The 23269-nt window shown below is 39.2% G+C and overlaps 1 protein-coding gene across 1 annotated transcript in view; it reads right to left on the bottom strand.

Moving 5' to 3' along the window:
• The window catches only part of LOC146317890 (receptor-type tyrosine-protein phosphatase F), a 220428-nt gene extending 200323 nt beyond the window's left edge, over positions 1–20105 (bottom strand). Inside the window, exon 1 of the mRNA XM_084731743.1 lies at positions 19608–20105. The gene's annotated coding sequence lies outside the window, so the exon portion shown is untranslated. The remainder of the gene's footprint in view (positions 1–19607) is intronic.
• Between the last annotated feature and the right edge of the window lie 3164 nt (positions 20106–23269).

The following is a 23269-nucleotide window of genomic DNA, read 5'->3' as shown; positions in this document are numbered from 1 at the left end:
CATCAACAGTTAAAGGGCACCCCAAGACCAAAGTCACTTGTATGGATTCAAGTGCAAAATTAAGCATCTTCAATTTCATTTCATGCAAGATACTGAGTTTGTGTCTTGTTATATTTTATAATTTCATTGTCAAAATACCCCAGTATGCCTACAAGCCTTTTTGATCATGGAACAAATCAGCTCATACAATACATGGAAGTGCAAGTCCTACCATTCATAAGAGTAATTAAGCTTCATATTTTCTACTTGAAATGTAGTGTGTAGGTCAGTGTGAGAAAGCTCTGATTGCATAGCCCACAACAGAACTACAATAAAAATGTATCCAGTAATGAATATGCACAGTGGAAACCAACAGGAATACAAACATAATGTCAGAGATTGACTATGAAAGGGTTCTTAGCTAGCATCACATTGTTTCCAAATATGGAGAAAGAACAAAGAAAGTTGTGTTTAGTAATTTAACTTATTAAATAATTGCAAGCACTTGTTTCTGTATAGCCTACATTTCTTTTAACCTGGGTATCCATATTACTTACTTTACTCTTACAAAAAGTAGCCTAATGGATGCGATACTGTATTGTTTTTTACCTTTGAGTAGCTCCATCCATTAGCTGCTCATCTGCGCTTCTGCTACTTTTCTACTAGAGGTCTAGTTGAACTCTTATTTTTTGAGCTAGGATGAAAATGGAGGTAAGGGATGTGAGATGATTTTGCATCAAGCACCAAGCCAAGCAACTAATTACAATAAAAACTTGGTCAATTTGGTAATAAACTTATTTAGCTTCAAAATGAGCTTATATTATCATCCAAAAACAAAAATCACAAAGATAATTTTGTGCTTCCTTCATGCTTTTTGTACACAAAATCAAATAATATGTTTATAGAATTTGTTAGACAAAATGTTTTTTTGTGAGCAGATGATGTATAAAAGATCTTAAGATAGAGTATCTGGTGTCTGACTCAATCAAGAACAAGACATATGAGTGGAACCATGGCAGTGCAGAGAGGCAAAGAAAACAGACTCATCTCTGGGCAAATATTAAGACCAAGAGCTGTTTCAGAGCAACCAGCCTCGAGCGACAGGACAATTGTTACTGTCAAACCTTGCTAGTGGGTCTAATCTTTATTATGAAGATTAATAACATATACAGCAGCCAAGATACTGCATTATTTGGAGTCATCCTCAGGCAAAACCGCCATTTACTTATCCTGACTTTCGAGATTGACAAGAGCAATATAATCCCCATCTTTCTGGCTGTTTATTGACATGTGCAAGAGGATCCAGTCCTCCACGCGGGCTCTCACTGCTCCTGTGTCAGCATCACACACAAACATTGCGTCGGCCTGTTAAACAGCTCAGTCAAATGGCAGCTGCGCTGTTGCTGTTGCTAATGTGAGGAAGCACATGCTCACATTAGAGCAGTGCACCAGAGGGGAGAAGAGCCTCAGGACAGACACCTACTGAGCTCTGGTCCTGTGGCTGCCTCAGCGCTCTTTAAGATCCAGCATGAACCCCCGGAGTGTCAGTCTCTCCCGTCGTTTAATGACGGAGATAACCTTGAGAAGTATCACACAGAAGAGGAACTGTTTAATTTCATTGCTTTTCGTCTCTGATTTGAATATGGGCAATTTGTCTGGTACTCAACAGGCTTTACAGGATTTGTATTCAGTTCATATTTGGATATATTCAGATAAATTGCAGTCTAAGCTAGACAAAATGATTCTGAAGTATTATGACTTCTGAAATACACCATGCTGATATAACTATTATATTGTATATTTTCGTTCATTGCTCATTGTTACAACTGTATTCTATGACTGTAGGAAAATACATTAATGATTATCATGTACTCCTGAAAGCAGTAGTAGTACTTTGCCTTTGCACAGAAAATGCACTCTAAGTGAATATTCAACTCTGTGAGGTGAGGCATTTAACGTCTAAATTAGCAATGAAACAATCTGCTGTAGGTGACACAAATTAATTGTTGCCCATTTTGTCACTAGTTGAAACTATAATCCACACTTCATGTCCAATTAGGCCCTATAAGATTGTTAATGGTACTGCAAGCAGCATTCATTACCCCTAGAGGTTGCAGTAGACCACCAGCATCTTAGACAAAACAAATTTTGTATCCTGTTTGGAAACAGAGCCTCTTGAATCTCAGATCAAGCTGTCAGACTAGGCAATTTGATCACATATAAAGATTATTTTACTACATCGTTTACTACATTTCTTACTTTAAATGTTTTTAGAAAAAGTATTTGAGTGTAGCTTAGTGTAACTTGTGGTTATAAAAGATGCAACAGTGAAGAAGAAGCTACAATGAATTCATCATCCTATAGCCTGCACGGCTTAGCAGCACTAATGAGGGACGCACTTACACAAATACCACGTTCACTTGTGCAAGTCCCAGTGAAAAATACAATAAATGTTCCTCCAGTCACGGAAATTGCTCAACATATGTAGAAAAATACAATATCCTTCTGAACAGTCCAATATCATTTAATATTGGTTGTAATTGCCTGCTGAAATTCCATTATTGGAAAAATAATAGGCTGGTAATTACATTTTCCAATTTATCAGAGGATGATTTATCACTCTTGTGCCCCCATTGTCAAAACATATTGATATCCAAAATATCAGCTCGTCTGCAGCCCTGAATACATGACTTTTTGGTGATAGCTACAAGAATTTTAGCAAGTCATTAAGTGTTAAGCAATCTATACAATGATTCCTTGGCTAAAAACCAAGGTTGGTGCAATCTCATCTCATAACCAATCAGACATTTCAGAATTTAGTCACACTCTTGCTGCTGATATTTAGGTTGTCACACATCCAAAACAACACATGTCATATTTATCAACCCAGATGGACTGACATATTATTGATAAACATTTACTTGAACTTAACATCTGTGACAAAAAATCCTGCAGATGAAAGCCTGAGGGAGTGAGATAATTGGCAAGACATCACGGCAAATCGGAAGTTGAAAGGCCTGTCTTTCCTTAAAAACTCACTGTAAAACAAATCCATTGATCTGACAAAGCCAGTTAGGCTATTTATGCATATTAGATGATGATTACAAAATAAATGTTTTTGTTGTCTTAATTTAGTTTGAACAAGGTCGATCAGTGCTGCAGTTCCCTTTGAAGCTTCAGAACTGTGTGACTGCTCATCTGCTACCACCACAGGTCAGGCTGTCTCTAATCAATAGGCTCATCTCTTCCCTCAAAGAGTAAACTCATTGGAATGCTCCAGAGGCTCATAGGAGGAAGTACGCACAGTCCTTGACCATGATATGCTGCTTAAAATGTAAATGAGCCTCTGAATAATGGGACAAGTCAGCAATGAATATGCAGACAACCACAAATTATTTTTGCCTATCTTATAAATCATTTTTTGTTTGTTGGCATTTTGGAGGACTCCAGATTGTTGATTCTCAACCAAAACCAGGGACCTTAATTCATTTAACCCCAAGGTAAGGAAAGTCCCTGCGTCTATAACCTTGTTCCCCATTTTATACTATGCTAATCTAATCACAAGTGGAGAGCTACAAACACGTCTGTAAAACCATTAGGTTCACACCACTCCAGCCAACTCTGATGTGGTCAGAATGTCCTGTGTGGGTAGATAAACGTCTTTTACTGGGATCACCACCAAACCAGACAATTTTAATGAATCGATATCAGCAAAAAGCAAAAAGCCAACAGTTACAATTACATATGATCATTGGCATTCATTCACAAGCAAAGCCTGTAGCACTGAGCTAAAAGTTGCTTTGTTTTACTTTGCTCTTTTTGCTACTTTTTTGAAACTACAAAGACTGACAAGTCTTACTTGCTGAACTTCATATACAACCCTCTATACAAAAATATAATATTAAACCATCAAAGGACCACAGCAATAGTAGATATAGTGTATTATTGCAGAGATGCAACTGTAAAAGCTTTACTGAGCTTAAATTAGACCTGCTTTAAGTTATGTGTGCACTGTGGAGCTGTATTCTTTCAGACTGGACTCAACCCAATGTCAAAGGACAAGTGGACTGATCAAAATAAAAGGTTGTAGGTCTGAGTGATCTTGCCATGGTAGTAGGTATTATCACTGTTACACTGTGTTCAGCATACACAGATTACATTACTTGCCCATTAACCCCACTGTCTACCATGTTATCAATACTTTATACTACAATTATAAACTGATCGTGTCTTCACTGTACAGCAGCAGCAGAGTCACAGCAAAGAGTCTGATTTCAGACGTAACTTTTAAGTTAATCACAGCCTGAAGAGAAACTATATGGAGCCCGAGCATAGCCAAAAAGTGGTAAACACACACAGAAGAGGGAATGCTGTTGTTCAATACATTACCATGAAGGCATGAACTGGTTCTTGTTTGTCACAACCAAGGAGGCTTTGACACCAGGGACCTTGGCCTGGATCCGAATACACTAGACCCCAAAGTCAAGTTTGTTTGATTAGTGTGAGCACTGGCATGGTACAAGCAGTCGTGCCTCATATGAAAACACCTCAAGGCTGGGTATTGGTACTCAATACATTTAAGGTATCAATTGAAATAGCACAGTACCAAGTACTATCAAAACTTCTCCAGTCAAACAACACCTGCAATTGGTCCATTTGATAAACAGATCCTGAAAAAAGAACTATGTCTATATGATTTTGCTTGCAGCCAATCACTTTCATTAAAAACAACATTTTAAAAAAGGCACTGAATGACGTACTCCCTTGTTACCAGCTCGATTAACCAGTGGGAAAATTTCCTCACCCTAGGATCCCTAGGTAGTGTAATATCATCTGCCATCACATCATCATCCAGCCACACTCATCAACTACTTTTCTGTGAAATTATACATAATCTTTCTGATTTTGCTTAATGAAAATGGCAGCATCAAAGTCATTCAGTTTTAAATACTGCACGCAAATCAACTTGTAACCAGTGACTAAGATTATAGAATTGGTCCTCTTGTCCAACATCGTACAAAACGATATAAAATGAGCCCTTAATTAACACAACAGTTGCCCTTTAAACTTTTAGTATGACTGTTTAATGTCTTCCCGTGTTCCCTTCCTCCCATCAGATATCATCCAAAGGTTTAACTCAGACGGAGTCAATTAGAACCCCAATTAATTTTTCTATTAAAATAATCTTACTTGATTCCCAACTTGCTGGACTTTACTTTGATGTTTGTTTGTTTGGTTGTGGTGCTTCCTTTGGCAGATAAAGTATGTCTGCACATTACTTTCAGATCAGATCAAAGTGCCTGGGCTTTGTGCAGGTACAAAAGCATAGATAAGACTTGTAGCAGGAAAGAGTGAGAAATACCTTATTTGGCCAGGCTTGTGCACATTACTGGTGAGTCTTGTTATTAAGCACTTGTATTGCCTCAGCCCTATTTTTCAGCAGCTTTTAGAACAAAGAGCCGAATATAAAACAAGGCACTGTGTCCCAACAGTCACTACACACTGTGAAAAGACAAGAATAAAATAGTTGTAAGGGCTGCTGAAATATTGCACTGGACTTGTTTTAAAATCAACCCAATCCTGTAAGCTTGGCGTTCAAGTTTGGACTTGTCTCTCCTCTACTGTCCTGCAGAGTTTCATATTAAAAATAATCATGAAAACCACTATCAGTGCATCTTTCCATTTACTTGGAAAATGTTCACTGAAACAAAGGGTTCCTTTGGAAGTACCCAACCTTGAAGTGATACTCTGTTGTGATTTTTAATAGGCCTACCTGAATATCTCTGAATAAATGTTACTCTACCAAAAATGATCTTGTTTGGCCTCATCTCCAAAGCACTATACTCACAGGTGAAGTTGCCAACAATGTTTTTGCCAAGTTGATCAAAAGGTCAAAAGTGACCATAATTGTTGTTTGAATAAAATGGAAGTGCCTGTGCACTTGCCAATATCAAATCATATCTAAAAAGGATAGAGAAATTATTCTACTTCTGCCAGCTTTCCATTCAGCAAGATATTCTTTTTTCAATTCAAGCCCCACCATTCACTTTAGCAGCATTAATCAATGGTCTACGCTTGAATATCTAAACTGAGGATAAGGGCTGCAGCTAAAGAATATTTTCGTTGTCAATTACTTAATTATTTTCTCAATTAATTGATTATTTGGTTGGTCTATAAAATGTCAGAAAATGGTGAAAAATGTCTATTGATTAATTGATTATGAAAATATTATTTTAATAGCTGCCAGCTAATCAATTAATTGTTAATTTAGCATGTACAACAGACATGTTTTGTGGCGCATCAGGTTTAAGGGCTCCTCTGTAGAAACATACTGTGAAGTCAAAATATGGCCACGCTGTTGATATAGAATGGAAAACGCCATCTTATTCTCTATTTCCTGCATAAAACATGAGGCTACTCTTTACTGTGACGACTCAGAAGAAGACAAGAAAAGGATTAACCATACCCTGGGAGTTCTCCAACTTGGCTCAAATCACATGAGGTGAGTTAGCACAGAAGACTACACAGCAAAGCAAGGAAAGGGGTTGAAAATCAAGCTAATCAACATGCAGAGACAGGAAGCCGAGTGAGTCCGACTCGAGCTGCCAAGCCGCCAGATAAAGATCTGTCTGACACGTAGCCTTTTAAATAATCCACTTGTAAGTACACCATTTAGAAACATTAACATCTAGCTGAGAAAAGGTGATTTCCTGATGAAGGGGGGGTGGGGGTGCAGGATGTTTAGAAGATGGATGATGGCGTCGACAGACTGCATGTGGAGACCTCTTAGACGCACAGACTTTAGTTGTCACTCTTTAAAACCCAAAGCAACTGCTGCTGAACCTCTGGAGAGTTCCAGTGGTTCCTTGGAGAGAGGAAATGTGAACTCCCTCTCTGCTTTTATGTAGATCTTACGTAACAATGGTGAGACAGGACTGGGAATTTTCTAATGGGGCGGACTGCAACACTAGAAGCAGGTGATGTTGGCTAAAACATTCTCTGTCAGTTTGCATTTTAAACGCTTCACAAAGTAAGTCAAATCCAGTTTGTGCAACCCTTGTTTGCAGTCAGATTTTCCCACCCCCTGGTTGTGCCTGGCCCTGCTATTCTGATGAGAAAAGGCTAAACACAATCACACAAAAGGACATGCTTGATGTGAAAACATACTGCTCATACCGTCATGACTATCACTTGCACTTAGTAATCATTGTTTACTTAATAATGAGACTGATGTCTGCTTGCGTGTGAAGAATAACACCACCTCTGTGTAATTTGTACAGGAACCAGCGTGGGAATCAGACAGGAGTTTGTCAGACTTGAAAAGGACTAAAAAATTCTCAGCCCTTCTGAGGGGCTCAGTGAAGTTGTTTGCCACGTTAATTGCTTTGTGACAAATGAAGGCTTTAAATAAGTCTGCACCATTTCAAGTGACTCAAGCTTTCTCAAACATTTTCAGTTTACTCTGTCAATTAATTATCTCAAATATTGAAGGCAATATTACCTGGCTGAAAAAAGAAATTCAGAAGTGCTGGGAGGCTCTAAAGCTCAGACATGGATATAAAGCTTATTAGGGAGGAAGACACACAAAGCAATCAGCAGCCTTTCTTAAGACTCAACTATCCAGAAGGGCTTAACCATACTATTTCACACTATTTCAGAGAAAAGAGTTTTCTCTTCAGATTCGAGATTAAAAGGAACCATTTTCAGGAGGCAATTTCTATTTCTCTGACAGTGGTTCCTACTTCAAGTCAAGGATAAGGTTCATATCTATATATAGGCCTTGACAAAGAAAGATAAAGGTGGAAAAACTGCTTATCCTTGTGCTTGATGTATTAAGAACAATAGGCTACTTCGTTCACTCCACAACTTTGGCATCATAAATTTAGCTCTCTGTTCCTGCCTCTCCTCTAAATACATGGCAAGAGTAAACTTAAACTATAGACGCAAAGATTGCGAGTGCTGAAGTAGGGAGGTGTGAGTACACATGCGAGTTTGTGTGTGAGTTCAAGCATGCAGTGGTGTTGGTGGTGGGAGCTCATACCTATGCTGGAAGAGAGAGCCTAACCGTTCAGTGCATCTTGAGCTATAAATCAGTGCCCTGGTCAACCTGGCCAAGAGCATTTTCAAACCCATTTGCAGAAGATAATGCCAGCTATTCCTCCCAGCCCCAGGGACAGGAGAGCCAGCCTCATGAATCACTGGCCTTTTAGAGGAGCTGCAGCATGGATCTCACCTTGCTGTGTCCATAGGCTTTTACTGGTAGACAGAAACAAAGGGTGGGAGTGAAGGAAAGTGTTTGAACTATGACCACGGAGTTCAAGAAATCAAGTTATGAAGCACACTGACTCAGTGCAGACAGTAACTTAGTTCAGAGGATGAAGGTGGCAGTGCCAGCTCTACAGTAAACTATTGTTACACTGCTGGTAGGAATGCAATATTGCCAAATACCTAAAGGATAGGTATCGAATTACAAAGCTCACAGTAACTGCGTCCATACTAGTCATGGATGTTCTGCTGTCATCCTGTAGGATTTTATGTACTTGTATGGCACATTTATTTTAATGTGCATTCTATATTTATAGTTCTGTCTTGTGCAATGGCATATGTATTTTGTATGGCACTGCACATGTATTTTTCTTTAATAAAACTTCTTTTGGCAATAAACAGCGCAAATTATCTCAGGCTGTAAACACTATGATACATAGTATTAGCCTTCTTACGGAAAGCTTTTTACTTGTATATCTGTCCCTATAAATATAAACATAAAAATGAATAAAAACAATTTTGCTGCAGTGGAAAATAACCTGTAGACCCCATTGAAATGGAAAGCAGCCTTTTATCCAGTGTCCATAAACATTAAATATACAATAAATTCCATTTATTACAGATAGAGCCAAATGAGTTTCCCTCTCCCCACCCCCTAAACCACTCTGTGACCCCGTGCTGTGATATTCCATTACTTTCTGACTACAGTCAGGAAAATGTACATGATTTCAGCTCTGCACTACAGTGTGTAACCTTGAAATGTACTTATTGTGAGTCTGATGAATGTTGGTAATGTGCAACTACGTATTGGGTCATTTATATTATCATAGCTCATATTTATATATAAACAGGATACAGGAAACAACTTATCATTTTGGCCACTGCGCAGACATTCCATTAAGAGCAAGTTCAAAAGTCCCAGTGTTTCTTTATTCCCTGTTACTTCATTTATTTATACAGAGATAGAAGACTGGAAGAGTAAAACCATGTCCCTGATGGAAACTATCACACATTTCAGGCTTATCTGCTCTCTACTTTCAACTTAAAATGTCATGTGATTAATTAAAGTAATGTTATACTGGATTGCTGATATAACAAGCACTGAGTGTCCTGTCTTAAGAAAGGTATATTCTATGAACAAAGAATGCAAGTGGTTATACAGTACACAACATATACTCATGGGCTAAAAACGCATATTTTGTGATAATGAAACATAATTTCAATATCAGTATTTTCTAAAGTAAGGCTGCACATAAATTAAGTTTTCATTATCAATTAATCTGGTAATTATTTTCATGATTAATCAATTGATCAGTCTGAAATAGAGCTGCAACAACTAATCAATAGTCAGTTAGTTGTCAACTAGCATTTTCATCATCAACATCAACAATTCTCACCATTTTCTGACACTTTATAGACCAAACAACTAACCAATCAATAGTCAAATAGTCAAGACATTGACAAATCAATGTCAAAATTTCACAATTGTCACAACTGTCAGTAAACTGTCTCTTACTGACAGCACAGACAATCGCAAAGATAATCTTCTTTACAGTATTACCATATGAATCTTTCTTCACATAATTCACCATCTGACAAGCACCAACTAGAGCCCTCAGAGTAAATTATTTACTGTAAGCAGCCTCATACTTAAGTCTTTACAATTTTGCTCAAGTTCAGCCTAGTTGTGAGAACAACACTGTTTTAAGCCGTGCTCAGACCTTAATTCAGTCACTGAATTATTGCATTACATGGCTTTATTGGAGTCACTTGTCTTCACTTGTGTCATATAGTCGGGTCTAATCAAATCAGGGCATCTTGAAAAACATTACCAACACGAGCTGTGGAGGCTTTCTAGACAGTCTACACTCGAAGCAAAGGCCACAGGCCAAGAAAGCATTTGGACAGCAGGGGAAATATTGCAAATGAAGCATCACCAGTAGAGCTAATATGTAAGTTCTGTCGAAGTTTAATGTAAATGTGATGATGAAGACAAGAGTGAAGAAATCTTCAGGCTGACATTAGCAAAACCCTGTTTTATTTCTGAGAGTTCCCTTTGTATTTACTGATCTTACTTTTCATTGCTTGACCATGAGCTCCAGTGTGACATGATGACATGCTGTCAACGCTAATGGTCTACGATGGCATCAAGGCTCTGTCTGAGGACACAGTAGGTGCTCAGAGCCAAGGCCCTTGGTAGCCCTCCACACAGGAAGAGCTGTCATCTCTGTCCCTCACTGCCAAAGAGGCCCACCCCCCCTTCCCTAAAATCCTATCCATCTGCCATATCAGCGGGGGCAGTGGGAGTGCAAGGCACGCACTTTACTGCCATTCACTGTTGTTCTTTAGCAAGCCCAGCTAGTGGCAATGAGGGTTCCTGTGTCAGAGAGATCACTGCTACAATCTACACATGGTCAGATCCTGAATTCTTGTTGATGTACACAAAAAAATGTTTTTGGCTTGTCTTGACGCAAACTTAAAGTGAGCCTTCCAAGTGTTATGGCTCCAACTGTCAGTCATGAAATTCTTCACCTTCATCTTTCCCGCTTCCATAAGCTAAAAGCAACCTAGTAGAGTGTCATGACAAAGTGTCTTGGCACTGTTTTTTTTGTGACAGTCAGCATGATTTTTGCACCTGAGGAGTGCACATAAAACCTCTGACTGTCCACGTGCTTATATAACCATACTCTCGCCAAAACTGGTAATGGCTTGGACAGCGATTCCCTTGAGGAAAGAAGCTTTTAGCAAAAAAAAATTGAAATGTTATGATTTTCTGACATCCTTCCAATGAAAGACAGCATGCGAGCTAAAACACGCAAAGTCACGATTTGTTCTCTAACAACATAAATAAAGAATAGATTTACGTCAGTCAAATACTTCTATCCCATCATCGGTTATGCAACATGGTTACAGCATGTTAAGTGTCAGTAGTGAATAATAAAGTAAATGCCAGACAATTTCCATCCCTCAAAGGATAAGGCTGCTTGCAGGCACTGCTAATATAAAAGACTTTTGAATATTGAGAATCCAGGCCAAGATCAGTGTGAAAACTGTCTCATTGTTCATCACAGTCAACATTTCATCTACATAATCTATGTGAATTTGTCACATCTTTTCCATTTTTGAGGCATCGCATATGTCCCATGTAAGTCCAGCCTGATGGGACTAGACTATAAGACTGTCTGACCTTCATGTAATGTTCTGCATTAGTTTGGTACAGTTTGTGTGTGTGTGTGTGTGTGTGTGTGTGTGTGTGTGTGTGTGTGTGTGTGTGTGTGTGTGTGTGTGTGCGTGTGTGTATGTGTGTGTGTGTGTGTTCTCATTAGATGAGAACCTGAAAAGAATAGGTTGACAATGACAAGCAAAACGAATGACACCAGCCGGTGAACCGTTGCTCCATTTGTCTGAAATGAAAGAGTGTGTCATCTGTGCACTTCTGCTGACTGTGCAGCAAAGGCACTGAGGTCTTACACGCATGTCGCATGTTCCTGTCAACTCTCTGGTACATTTACCAATACACAACATGTGATAAAACTGTCTAGTGTGCCATCACCCAGGGCGAGCATCCATACAGAAGCTAAGTTAGGATCTAAAACGAAAGATGAAATAACCCACAAGTGGCAACTGTAGGACATGAAGCTATTTGGGCTCTAATGATTCATAAAATTCACAGTTGGATTTGTTGCATTACATGGCATCACAATTTTATATATTTTCGACGCTGCAGAAAATAAGGACTGCCTGAGAATGAGTCTCATATTTCCATTTTCCATTTACTATGACACTCAGCTTTATGAAAGTATAAAAGCATAATGTTTGAGAGCACGAATTAAACAATGGAGTTTTGTCCCATTTCGAGAGGTTTCTCAGTAGGATTACACCAAACCAAAGCAAGCAGCCCTTTACAATGCAACAAAAACAATGCGGTGTCAAAACAGAAGCCATCACTTCAGTTGAACAACCACACCACTGTATTGTTTGATAGATAGAGTAAATTGCACGGTCAATAGTGTGATTCATCACATGTATCAGATCAAGCACTCTGTATTTAGTAATACTAAATGGTACAATGTATTGTTTTTATCTCACAAATGCATAATATCATCAGTCTACATGGACTGTTGATACCATTTATTAATATCCTTAATAACTTGATGAGAGACAGACTCTGGCTTTTGCTTAAGGGAGTACAAGGAGTTTTTAACTGGTTATTAAACAGTCTCAATTTAATACTGATGCCTCTATATGACCTACATAAGTAAACCCGATCATTGATGAGAAGATGGATTCTTCTTGAATTGTAATGAAACAAGCGTGTTTTTACATTTTTCCAGGGAAGTTACAGTGGGGAGCATGGTTAAAAAAGTAGAAGGAGATTTTATTTAGAAAGTTACATTTCTGGCATTATATTTTGTAGTTATTATAGTGGCAACATTACCGTGTCTTTCCACAGGGTCTTCCAAAATGAACGAAATATGAAAGTGCCTTGTAATAGTTGAGTAATTCTCACAAGTTCTGAGAACTTGTTTGGTCCAAACAACAGGCAAAACCTTAACAAGCTTTTAATTTAACTTAAATAATCAAAATTACTCCAAAAAGATTTAGAGGCTAGAACCAGCAAATATTTGGCATTTTCCACTAAATGATTAATCAGTTAATTAAATAAATAATGATTTCAGGTCTTGAATTTTTTTTCTTAAAATAAAAGAAGAAAGAGGCCTTCCGCTGCAGGTTATGAACACATACTTTGCCATATTACCTTGATGAGAAATATTTTTTCCCACACTACCAGCAGGCACATCATGATGAAGCACCTAACTAATCAAGCGGACACAAACCGGTAAATACCATCTTTATACAAAAACAATAATTTATTTTTCACACGGGTGGCCTAGCAATGCCACTGACATTCAGACCAGTTTGCTAAACACACTGTTATGGGTCTTTAACTATTTAAGCATCAATAATCCCTGACAATAATAGCAAAATAATCACATAACAGACACTTAGGGTATGGGTATGGAGATGGGTAAAATAAGCAACTACATATACAGGTATCCTTCAGTGGGAAACAAGGATAAATAATAAAACAGTTACACCACCTGTAAACAATCCACTTGTATGTGTTTGGTGGTTAAAAGTTATAATTAGATGGCCTGTCTGGTGAGAATGCTAAGCCATCTGGGACCATCTGAGATCACAGGGACAGCAGATGAATAGCAACAGTTTCTACATCTCACTACAGACTTTGTTATGCATACCAATGGGCAACTAACTGAGCATAGTGAAGATGATATTCCACAGTTGTCTGAAAATTCCATTTCTCACATCAGAAAAATCTCTCACCGGCAAAAAGAGCAGTGATATTTCCGAGCTGTCAGCAAGAAGAAAAAAACTGAAGACTTGAAAACCTTGACATGCTTTTATCTTTGATTTCTAAATCATGAATGTGCATACAACTCCAGTTCAATTAAAGGTCCAGTGTGTACGATTCATGGGAATTTATTGGCAGAATATGGCAGAAGTGTAATACAACAATGAATACTTGAATAAGAAAAGAAAAGGTTGTGTTTTCGTTACCTTATAAAGAGTCCTTATATGTACAGAGGGCGCAGGGCCACTTCCATGGAGGCTGCCAACAGACCAACTAAAACCCTGGCTCTATGACCTTTTACATTTTGCAATTAGTCGACTAATCAATCAGTCAATCAAAAGAAAATGAATTGCCAAGCAAAAATGTCAAACACTTGGTGGTTCCAGCTTCTTAAATGTAAGGATTTGCTGCTTTCTTTTGTCATTTATGACAGTAAACAGTCTTTGGGTTTTGGACTGTTAGTTGGACAGAAGAAGCTTTGGGAAATGGTGAAGAGCATTTTTCACAATTTTATAATTTTATATACAAAACGATTAATGAATTAATTGTGAAAATAATGTGCAGATTAATCGATAATGAAAATACTTCTTGGTTACAGCTCTGCTCTTAAAGTACTTTACTGCAGACTCATAAATAAACCTTTCTGACTTTGCTTGATGAAAATTGCAGGATCAAAATTTGGATTTATTCAGTTTTACATATTGCAAATAATCCAACTCGTTGCCATCAGTGACTGATATTGAAGACCTTATCCACTTTTCCAACATTGTAAAAAGTGTAAAAAGTATAAGCCTCAGTAGTTCTGTTGGCTTTTTATATCCAATTTAAAGTGAGTACCTAATTAACACAACAATTGCTCTTTAAAGGTCCAGTGTGTAGGATGTACAGGGATTTATTGGCAGAATATCGTGGAGATTAATATAATGTTCATAACTGTTTTCATTAGTCTATAATCACGTGAAAATAAGAATTGCATTGCATTTTTGTGAAGTTAAAATGGGTCAGATTTAATGTTTTTTGAAACATAATAAAATGAAGGTATGGCATCACTAATGACTGTAACTGAATACATCCTGTTGTTGCTTCACAAAAAAGCCATAGTCAATTATTGCTGGAAGGCTTTCTCTGTGAATCAGCTGCAGCTAATGTTGTTAGCTAATGTTTAGTCATTACCAGTGGCATTAACAGAACACTGGCATCCTAAAGGTTCAGCCATTAAATTCCAACATCCTTCACTCGTTAGTCTTTGCACTTACTCTTCTGAAGAAGTCTCCAGTTCTTTCACCTCAGCAGCACTTTGACTCTGTAATGAGTTGTGTGTTGTTTAAGGCTCAGGTGGTAAAAACGTAATTAAGGTTGCTTGGTCCATTTACGTAATGGCTACCATCTGACATATGTTGATACCGAACAAGTGCAAAGATGTCACAAGGTATTGACACAGCAAATTGCCTAAGTCAATTTTCACAGAATTTGGACTGCGGTTCTGCCACACACATAATGGCTGGGGAAAAATGTTCTACCACTGACAGAAAAAGCTGAGCTGCATAATCCAAACCAGACGGACCCCCCTATATCTACAAGGTCCTTCTGATTAACATTTGACCTTTCAATGTCATCCATATTCACTACTTCTCTCAGTAGCACGAATATGCTTTGAAGAAAAAAAAACAACAAATTACACAAGCAATGGGTAAAAATAGGCCTCTGATGGTAGCGCAGGCCATTTTTAGGCCCCGTGTCTGTTTCCACTTTCCCCATTGCAGGGGTGCCCTGTAAAACATCGGTGTAAATGGTTTATAATGCCACCAGTGGACTCTGAAATGGGAGACCTGGTTTCAATCAGCAGTCAAATTGCTCCTACATTACCCTTGCAGACAGAGTAGTAAATCACTCTTTGCCTCTATGCTGCTGACGTTAAGGAACAAGCATTGTTAAAAATCCACCAAGCGTGCTACTAAGAGCACCCTGTCTCTATGTGTGGATGGGATGCTGAACAGGACAATAGCAGTTGCTCGTGGTGTCCCTGTAGACGCAAGAGTAAAACATCCTGATAAGCAGAGAAGCAGCCCACTCTGCTTCTGTAGCTGCATTTGAATCTTAAAACCAACAGTAACTGACCCGTTTTGCAGCCTTGAACGTAAACTTTACATTATAGCCTGGCTCGTGTGACCCCCATGCCAAAGAGCCCCATCACAACCAGTCTGAACCAGTTTCCCTGGTTAAAAAGAGTTCTTGGTTTCTCTGTGCCAACGCCCTGACATTGGGCCAGTGAGGCATCTCAGAGCAGTTATAATCCACTATAAACCCGAGAAACGCTGATCCCGCCCACCACAGACCAACACACTATGGGCAAAACCTCTCATTAGAACTCCAGGGCCCTGAAATTACCAAGATTTTACCCATATGGAAAGCATGAGAAAGCGTCAGCTGGGACAGGGTTGTGCCGAGTGGTTTTTCAGCGTGTGGTCACAGAGGGGCTGGTTTTCTTTAACAGTGCCATTCAACCCGGCCCCTGCCAGGGAGCATCGGCATCTGAGGAAACTGAGGCAGATGCTCTGGCTACTAGCCCCAGACCAGGCATGCTAGGATATACTCAGCACACTACATGTCGGTTAGATATTCACACAAGCTAGGGATGTACCCAGGTCCACAATAATATAGATACAGCATAAAATGGGAGAAAATCCACTTTAAGGAAGAATTTGTCATTTACAAGTGAAACAAACAAAACAAAGGGTACTCCAGCCACATATACTCAAAATGCAGCCCTTTACTTGTTTCACTCCCAAAAGTTGTCAAAAGTACTGATATTTCATTACTTTCTCAATACCATGTTTAAATGATACAGTATAAGTTAACTGTATTATCAAGACTTCTTAAAAAAAGAAAGAAGTGTTCATTTCATAACAACTTTCCTCCCAAATTAATTTGCAGGCCTTTCTTTTCAAGAATATCTAACAGCAACTGAAACTAGGAACTTAGGAATGTAACGTACATTTTTTTTTCAGCCAATACTGATAATTATCCAATATAATTTGACTTTTATAAAGCATTTTGCCTAAGAATTTAAATCAAATGATCTGACATAATCTGTGGAATCAGATATTAATATAGCTGATATTTATCAGCTAATATGTATACAGATATAGACAGAGACCTGTGATCGGCCAATACTAGCCCATAATTTATTGGCACCAATATTTATCATATCACATCCCTAACTAATAAGTTATGGCTTTCTGATGCTGTTTAAGGGTCAGGTGTGTAAGATTCACTGGGATTTATAGGTAAAATGTGGCAGTTTTTTAATAAAATATATTTCATTAATGCATTATCACCTGAAATTTTGATTTGTTGTGTTTTCGTTAACTTAGAATGAGCCCTTTATATCTACAGTCGGCATGGGTCCCCTTCCATGAGTTTGTCATGTTGCACTGCCATGTTTCTACACTAGCCCATAACAGACAAACCAAACACTGGCTATAGATACAGCCTTTTGCGTTTGGCATATGTCCCGCTGCTGTAATTTCTCCTACATGATTAGAAGGGGGAAGTGAGATAAGTTGTTTGCAATCTGCAGGCTCACTGCTAGATGCCACAAAATCCATAAACTAGCCCTTTAAGGTTTATTTATATCAGCATCAGTAAAAAATGTAGTGAAACAGTTCTATGGTTTGAATTATAATCAGAAAAGAAACAAACAAAATTGAAAATTCTCCTTTAAGTCGGTCTCTTTGGTTATAAATGTTAAACTGATTTATATGAGGGGGAAAAAAGATGAATAAAATAAACTTTCTCTTCTCTTAATCATAAGTCAAACCACAATATAAACAACACAGCTGACATTGCTTACAATATCAGTTAGCTGATGTTTGCTAATTGTTTCTATGTAGCCCAGTTTCTGTATGCCTTGCAGATGACGTCACCAGCTAACAGCCAGGGCTTTTTTCTTTCACAGGCACTCTTTCAAAAAAAAAAAATCCCAAACAGAAACACCAAATGAACCATTGGCTCTTCTGGCAAGAAACAAAAGAAGAAAGCAGCATAGTGATCCATTGTGGGCCACTCTGCAATCCTTCAGAAGTCATGAGGATTAGGTCAAATAAGTCATATGTCTTCTCTTGAATCACTCTCATTTTGAAGTGGATGGAGTATAAAGTAGGCCTAATAGCTTAATATTCAGCAAATAAACACCAGTACTCAAACCATGCTGAAATTTATTGTGCAACGGCTTTCAAAGCCGCAAAAGGAGAGAATAAACAGGAAAAGAGAATGAACACAGTACAGAAGCCTTGCAGCTTCTAGCCAACATGATTGAAGAAAACCTTAATGCTTCAGCAGCATGACACCTAACAGCACTGTCAACACAGGTTTAAATGAAATAATATCCTCCACCAGATAATAACAGGTTACTTTAAAGCCTAGATCCAAACAGTAAAAGGGAGATTTTTGCTTTAGAAAATAATTTACAATGAGTCTCAACTAATCTGCATGTATTCTCCAGTGTCGATGGAATGGTACAGGCAAAAGATCATAATTTACAGTAGGCTGGCCCTTTGAGGCCTCATAGTACAGCCTATAGGACAGCTAAAGAGCAAATTAACCTGAATCTAGAACAGAAACACACCATATCACTTTCTTTTAGCAGGCATGAGCTGAAGGTTAGAAAACCCAAACATGCAGCGGGGCCTATGATTCAGTTGCAGAAAGCCTCTGATGCAATTCCAAGAAACTAACCCACCCTGTATCATCCTGTTACAGTTTGGCTCATGGTTAGGTCTCTTCATTGTGTCTGTGACAGCTATAATCGGATTCATGTATTGATAAAGGATGGCCATGAGGCTACTTCAGCATGTCACTCACCAGGCAAAATTGCTTCCAATCCTTTCTTTAAATAAACCAAACAGGGCTGCAGGGCTTGATGTAATGCTGAGAATCTTTTCTGTACATCCACCCAGTGAAAAACACTCCCTCCTATTTCAGATCTGTGCAAGACCTGAAGAGGGGCTTTAGGCTCATATATGAAGTGATGCACCTGTAAGAAGCTGTCACAAAAATTGGTTGTACAATTAAATTCTCTATTGGGTGAAATTTATGCTTTTGCCTGAGCTGCAAGGAGCAAATTCATGACATCAAACCTGTCTCCGCAGCCAGCAGTGCTGCAGCAATAGTGATTTTTAAGGGCAGATGAATGACACATACATGAAAGGAGCCCCTGCAACTGATGAGCATACAAGAACTCAAATACCTGTCTTTGGTAGTGTTAACTGAAGGAAGAGGAAAGATTTCATATGCCGGGGGGCGCTCACGCACCCGTGCACACGCACACATGAAGTGAAAAGCCAGGTTTGGGGAGAGCTATGGCACAATTTGTGGCAAAGCATTTATAGTATATGGTTTTTAAAAAAAAGACAGGAGCCAATCCTTCACTTACAGAGCAATTAAGAAAAAATAGGGTGACGACTGGGCAGGCTCACGCCCCACAGACCAGCACTGCTCATATTTATGATTTCATTTGTGATTCTCTACAGATTTTCTGCTTGATTGAAGCTTTCATCCCAGCTACGTCAATTTGCTCACAGAAAAGTGCCTGCCAACTCTGCGCACCAAAAATCACTTGTGAAATAAGTGATTTAGACAAATAGTACTCCCTCTCTCCCTGTTCACCCTAATTTCCATTTGTTCCTATTAAGACCGCATATTTTTAATATTTTCTCTCATTCGGCGTTGAAACAAAAGTTGATGCTCGCTTAAAAATCAGAGTTAGCCTTGATTAAAAACAGCAACAAACTGTATGCGTGGCTGAGGATCGAATTTGCCAGACGGAGCTGACTTGAAATATTTAACCGTTGACCGTTACACCTTTAAAACCGTTTTTAAAGTAAGTCCACTTGGCAAAGGACCCTAAACAAACAGATAAACAAACCGGCGACGCTAAAAGCGGCGTCTCAAGTTCAATGGCATTCAAAAGAGATAACGGTAGACTTACTGAATCTCCTCTTTGTCACCGCCGTTGGCATTTCTCTCCTTCTCTGAACCGCTACTGCGTTCAGTCCCGTCTTCAGTTGGAAGCAAGCACCAAATTCCACTTCACGTAATTAACAGCCACAAAACACAAGAGTTAGAACCAACCCAAAGAGTGGAAGAAAAGAGGGGCAAAAGGTAGGAGTCCACCGCTGCCAGACGAACACGAGGTCCTATCCCGGTCGGCCGAGGAGGACCGGGGGGTCGTGGATACTGGATCTATTCGTGGCAGCAGCTCCCGTGTCTCGCTCGCTGCTAACGGGTTAACGTCAGCTTCGCTCAAGTGTCCAGTGTCGCTGCCCGCATGCGAGAAACAAGGCGAGAACAAATGTTATTTCTCCCCTTGCAAGTAAATTTCTTCTCTTTTTCGCAAGTTAATTCGTGAGCACAAGTCTGTGCACAGTCCCCCCAGGAGGAGCTGTGGGAAGGTAGGGGAGCTGTTACGTCTCTCCCTCCACAGTCACGCTTCTTTCTGCCTCTGTGGAAAAAACACATACAGGTCGGTCAGCAGGATTTTCGGATTCACTCGGCTACACTCGCTGCTGTGTCCATTCATTCCCGCTCCTCAAGTCCCGCAGCCTCTGAAAACATGCACTAGACTAGACACAAGGGGATCTGAAATCTGGCATTTTTATTCTTCTTTGCACTAAGCACCTGCTAAACAAAAGAGACAATTAGGGAGACTGGGGACAGTTGCAACCTTTGTGCATTTCTCTAAGTTATTTAGAGACTGTTTGGACTAGACCACCCACATTTTTATAGCTAACTTAAATCTGTCTGGTAATTAATTACCCATACAATTTAAAGATGACTGCATATAGCAAATTGTTCATAATATTTACTCGAATAAAGAGGAGGGGTTTCACAGAATGGTGACACGACTATCAAAACCACTAGTCAGCACTGTTCATCATTGTAGACTAATTGTGTGTGGCTGTGGTTAGCCATGTTAAAATAAACTAAATTAAAAGTATTATTCAAGGAAAGACTTGGCTCAGGAAACATTACTAGGAGTTTAGTCCAATCAGATCGTGGCACATTTGTAAACAGCTTCTCTGAGGTTGATCCCCCTACATTAATTGAGCATTGTTTGGGCCATGTTGTATCTCCCGCCACAAGTTGACTACTTTTTGGGAGCAGTCAATGACTACTAAAATATAGTAGCTGTGAATGCCTGAACATAGAGCAGATGTCCCTCCCCTTTCAGTGGACCATCATGGGACCTTTTTTTGGGAAAAAAAATATGTATTACAGTCAATGGCAAGACACAAATAATATTTTGTTCCCATTTGAACTGTGCCACAAATTACATGTTGTCAATATGAACGATAATTTACAAGTCAAGAATGTTGCTGTTTGTTGTAAAACTGTGTCAGAAACATTTCATCAGCGGAGCATTCTGCCTGCCTGATCATGTTTACTTGCTCAGATTTTGTTGATTTGGTCTGCTTTCCTTGCTTTATACGTTTGTATGATTACAGGTCTGCACCAGGTCTTTTATTTTGAAAATTGATTGCATTCTCTCTGCTTTTTCTGTGTCTGACTTCCTGCCTGCTTGATCTGCTCTGTGCAGTTTGACGCATTATCTGTCAAATAAGAGTTGGTACGTATTTGAAGGAGAGCAGAGTGGTGAGCTGCTTCTGGGATGCACCAAGGTGCTGCTAGTCGAATCACAAGCACTACAGTGATCAGCTCTGGCTGATGTGGCACAGCTGTAATGCGACCTGGTGGAAGATACAAAATTGGAGAGACTACACACCCAACGTCACATAAGTGACGTCACGACTTTCTCTCTTCAAAATCTAACATTAGCCGCTGAAATTACAATTCCAGTGTGTTTTGCAGTGGGATGTAGTCACATGAATAATCAATCTTGTTCATTCTTTCACTTACTGGCTGATAAAAGTACCAGGAGTCGCTGGATAAAATGACGGCTTTTGTTTTTTTTTCTGAAATAAGATCCCATGAGGTACACTGGAAAGGGAGGGTTGCCTCTCTATGGAAGAGAGTTAACCATGTCTCTTAGAAGTCAACAAAACGAAGATTCAAACTCAGTTTTGATTTATTTGTACAAAAAGTCAGCACAGTGTGACAAAAAATACACAAAAAATACTTTCATACCTCCAAAACAAGGTTTATTTCTCAATAACTGCAGCCACAGATGTTGAATGTGTCTTATGTCTTCCTAATGGAGGGTGGGTCTAATTGAGCATTAAATCACAAAGCAAAAGATACAAAAACACTTGTTGCAACCATCCCCAGTTGCATCCATCCCCAGTCTACCCTAACCTATAGCATATTTGCACAAGGAACCTCTGCCTGAGGAGATTTTGGAAGTAAATTATGATTTCTGAAATTTGACAGGAGGCATGAGAGAACCTAGCATAAATACATTCTCTCAATTAAGCTATTCCTCATTTTCCTGAGGAACCCCTCCAGCTAATCCAGGTGGTCCCCAGGCCCCAATCTGGGAGCCTCAGCAATAAGTGAAGTCATGAATCATCACTGAGAACAGAAAATTTATAAATACTGCCCTATTATCCCCATTTTCTAGAGCAAATAAAATGCATCTACAGCCCCACTCCTCATCTTCATCCTTGCTTTCACCTTGTGAGGGCTCAGGACAAGACTGTAATTTATAATTTATACGAGCCGGCCAACTTTCTGGCTCTTTCACCGGTACTTGAAATTGTTTTTTAAGACAGCCTTGGGAGAGGGTTGCAGGAAATATTCCCCAAATGTTCAGTGACACACAGGCATGTTAACAAGCTGTCTTTACTGATTTTGCAGCTTGCTCACATACGAATAATAAAGGGATAGTTTGGATTATTTGAAGTGGGGTTGTATGAGGTACTTATCCATATTTAAGTGTATTAGCTACAGATGGTGGTTAGTCGGCCCCCATTTAAGAGAGGCAGACAGGGGCACTAGCACTGAAACACTAACGTCTGAAAAAATCTATATCAGTTTGAGCATATGCCATATTTAGAATATTTTCACCACTATACTTTGCCATCAGACAGTCGTTTCTGACAGGAAAAAGCAGTCATATAAGCCAACTTATCTGCAGCAGGACCAAACTCCAAACTGGGAGGTTACTGACCAGTGTCTCCTGTAGCCTCTGTAGTATGCTTACTATGAATAACCACTTCAAATGATCTGAACTGTCTCTTTTTATCCCTAAGAAAAGCACTAAATTCTACAGTCCTTATAGTTAAACTGTAATATCAAAAATGATTAAAATCTTGATTTGGCATTTCCGATTTAATTACAAGCAACTGGCAATCAAGGACAGATTTTGGGAACCACAGATCTCATAAGTGAAGAAGTGAAGAAGTGTAATGGGGACAGAGAGAGGGCTCTGCTTACAGTGCAGCTTGGCTGTTAGTGCATGAGCACTCAAGCGACTCGGTTGAACGTGCAGGGCATAGACGCTGTGACCCCCAGTAATGAGGACCTGAATATCTTTAGGATTCTGACAACCCATCTACTCCGCCTTCTAACCTTACCATGATCAATCGTTAGCTTGGCAGAACTCCCGCTGAACTGCAGCCTGGCACACCCTCCTAATGACTGGTGCAAATGACGTTTACACAAGGTTTTACCTTGCCATAAATGTCTCTTGCA

Source organism: Lutjanus erythropterus, chromosome 12, assembly GCF_056507025.1.
Source record: "Lutjanus erythropterus isolate fLutEry1 chromosome 12, fLutEry1.hap2, whole genome shotgun sequence".
Lineage (NCBI taxonomy): Eukaryota > Metazoa > Chordata > Actinopteri > Lutjaniformes > Lutjanidae > Lutjanus > Lutjanus erythropterus.
Note: the sequence above shows the minus strand (reverse complement) of the source record. Positions and strands in the feature narration are given on the sequence as shown.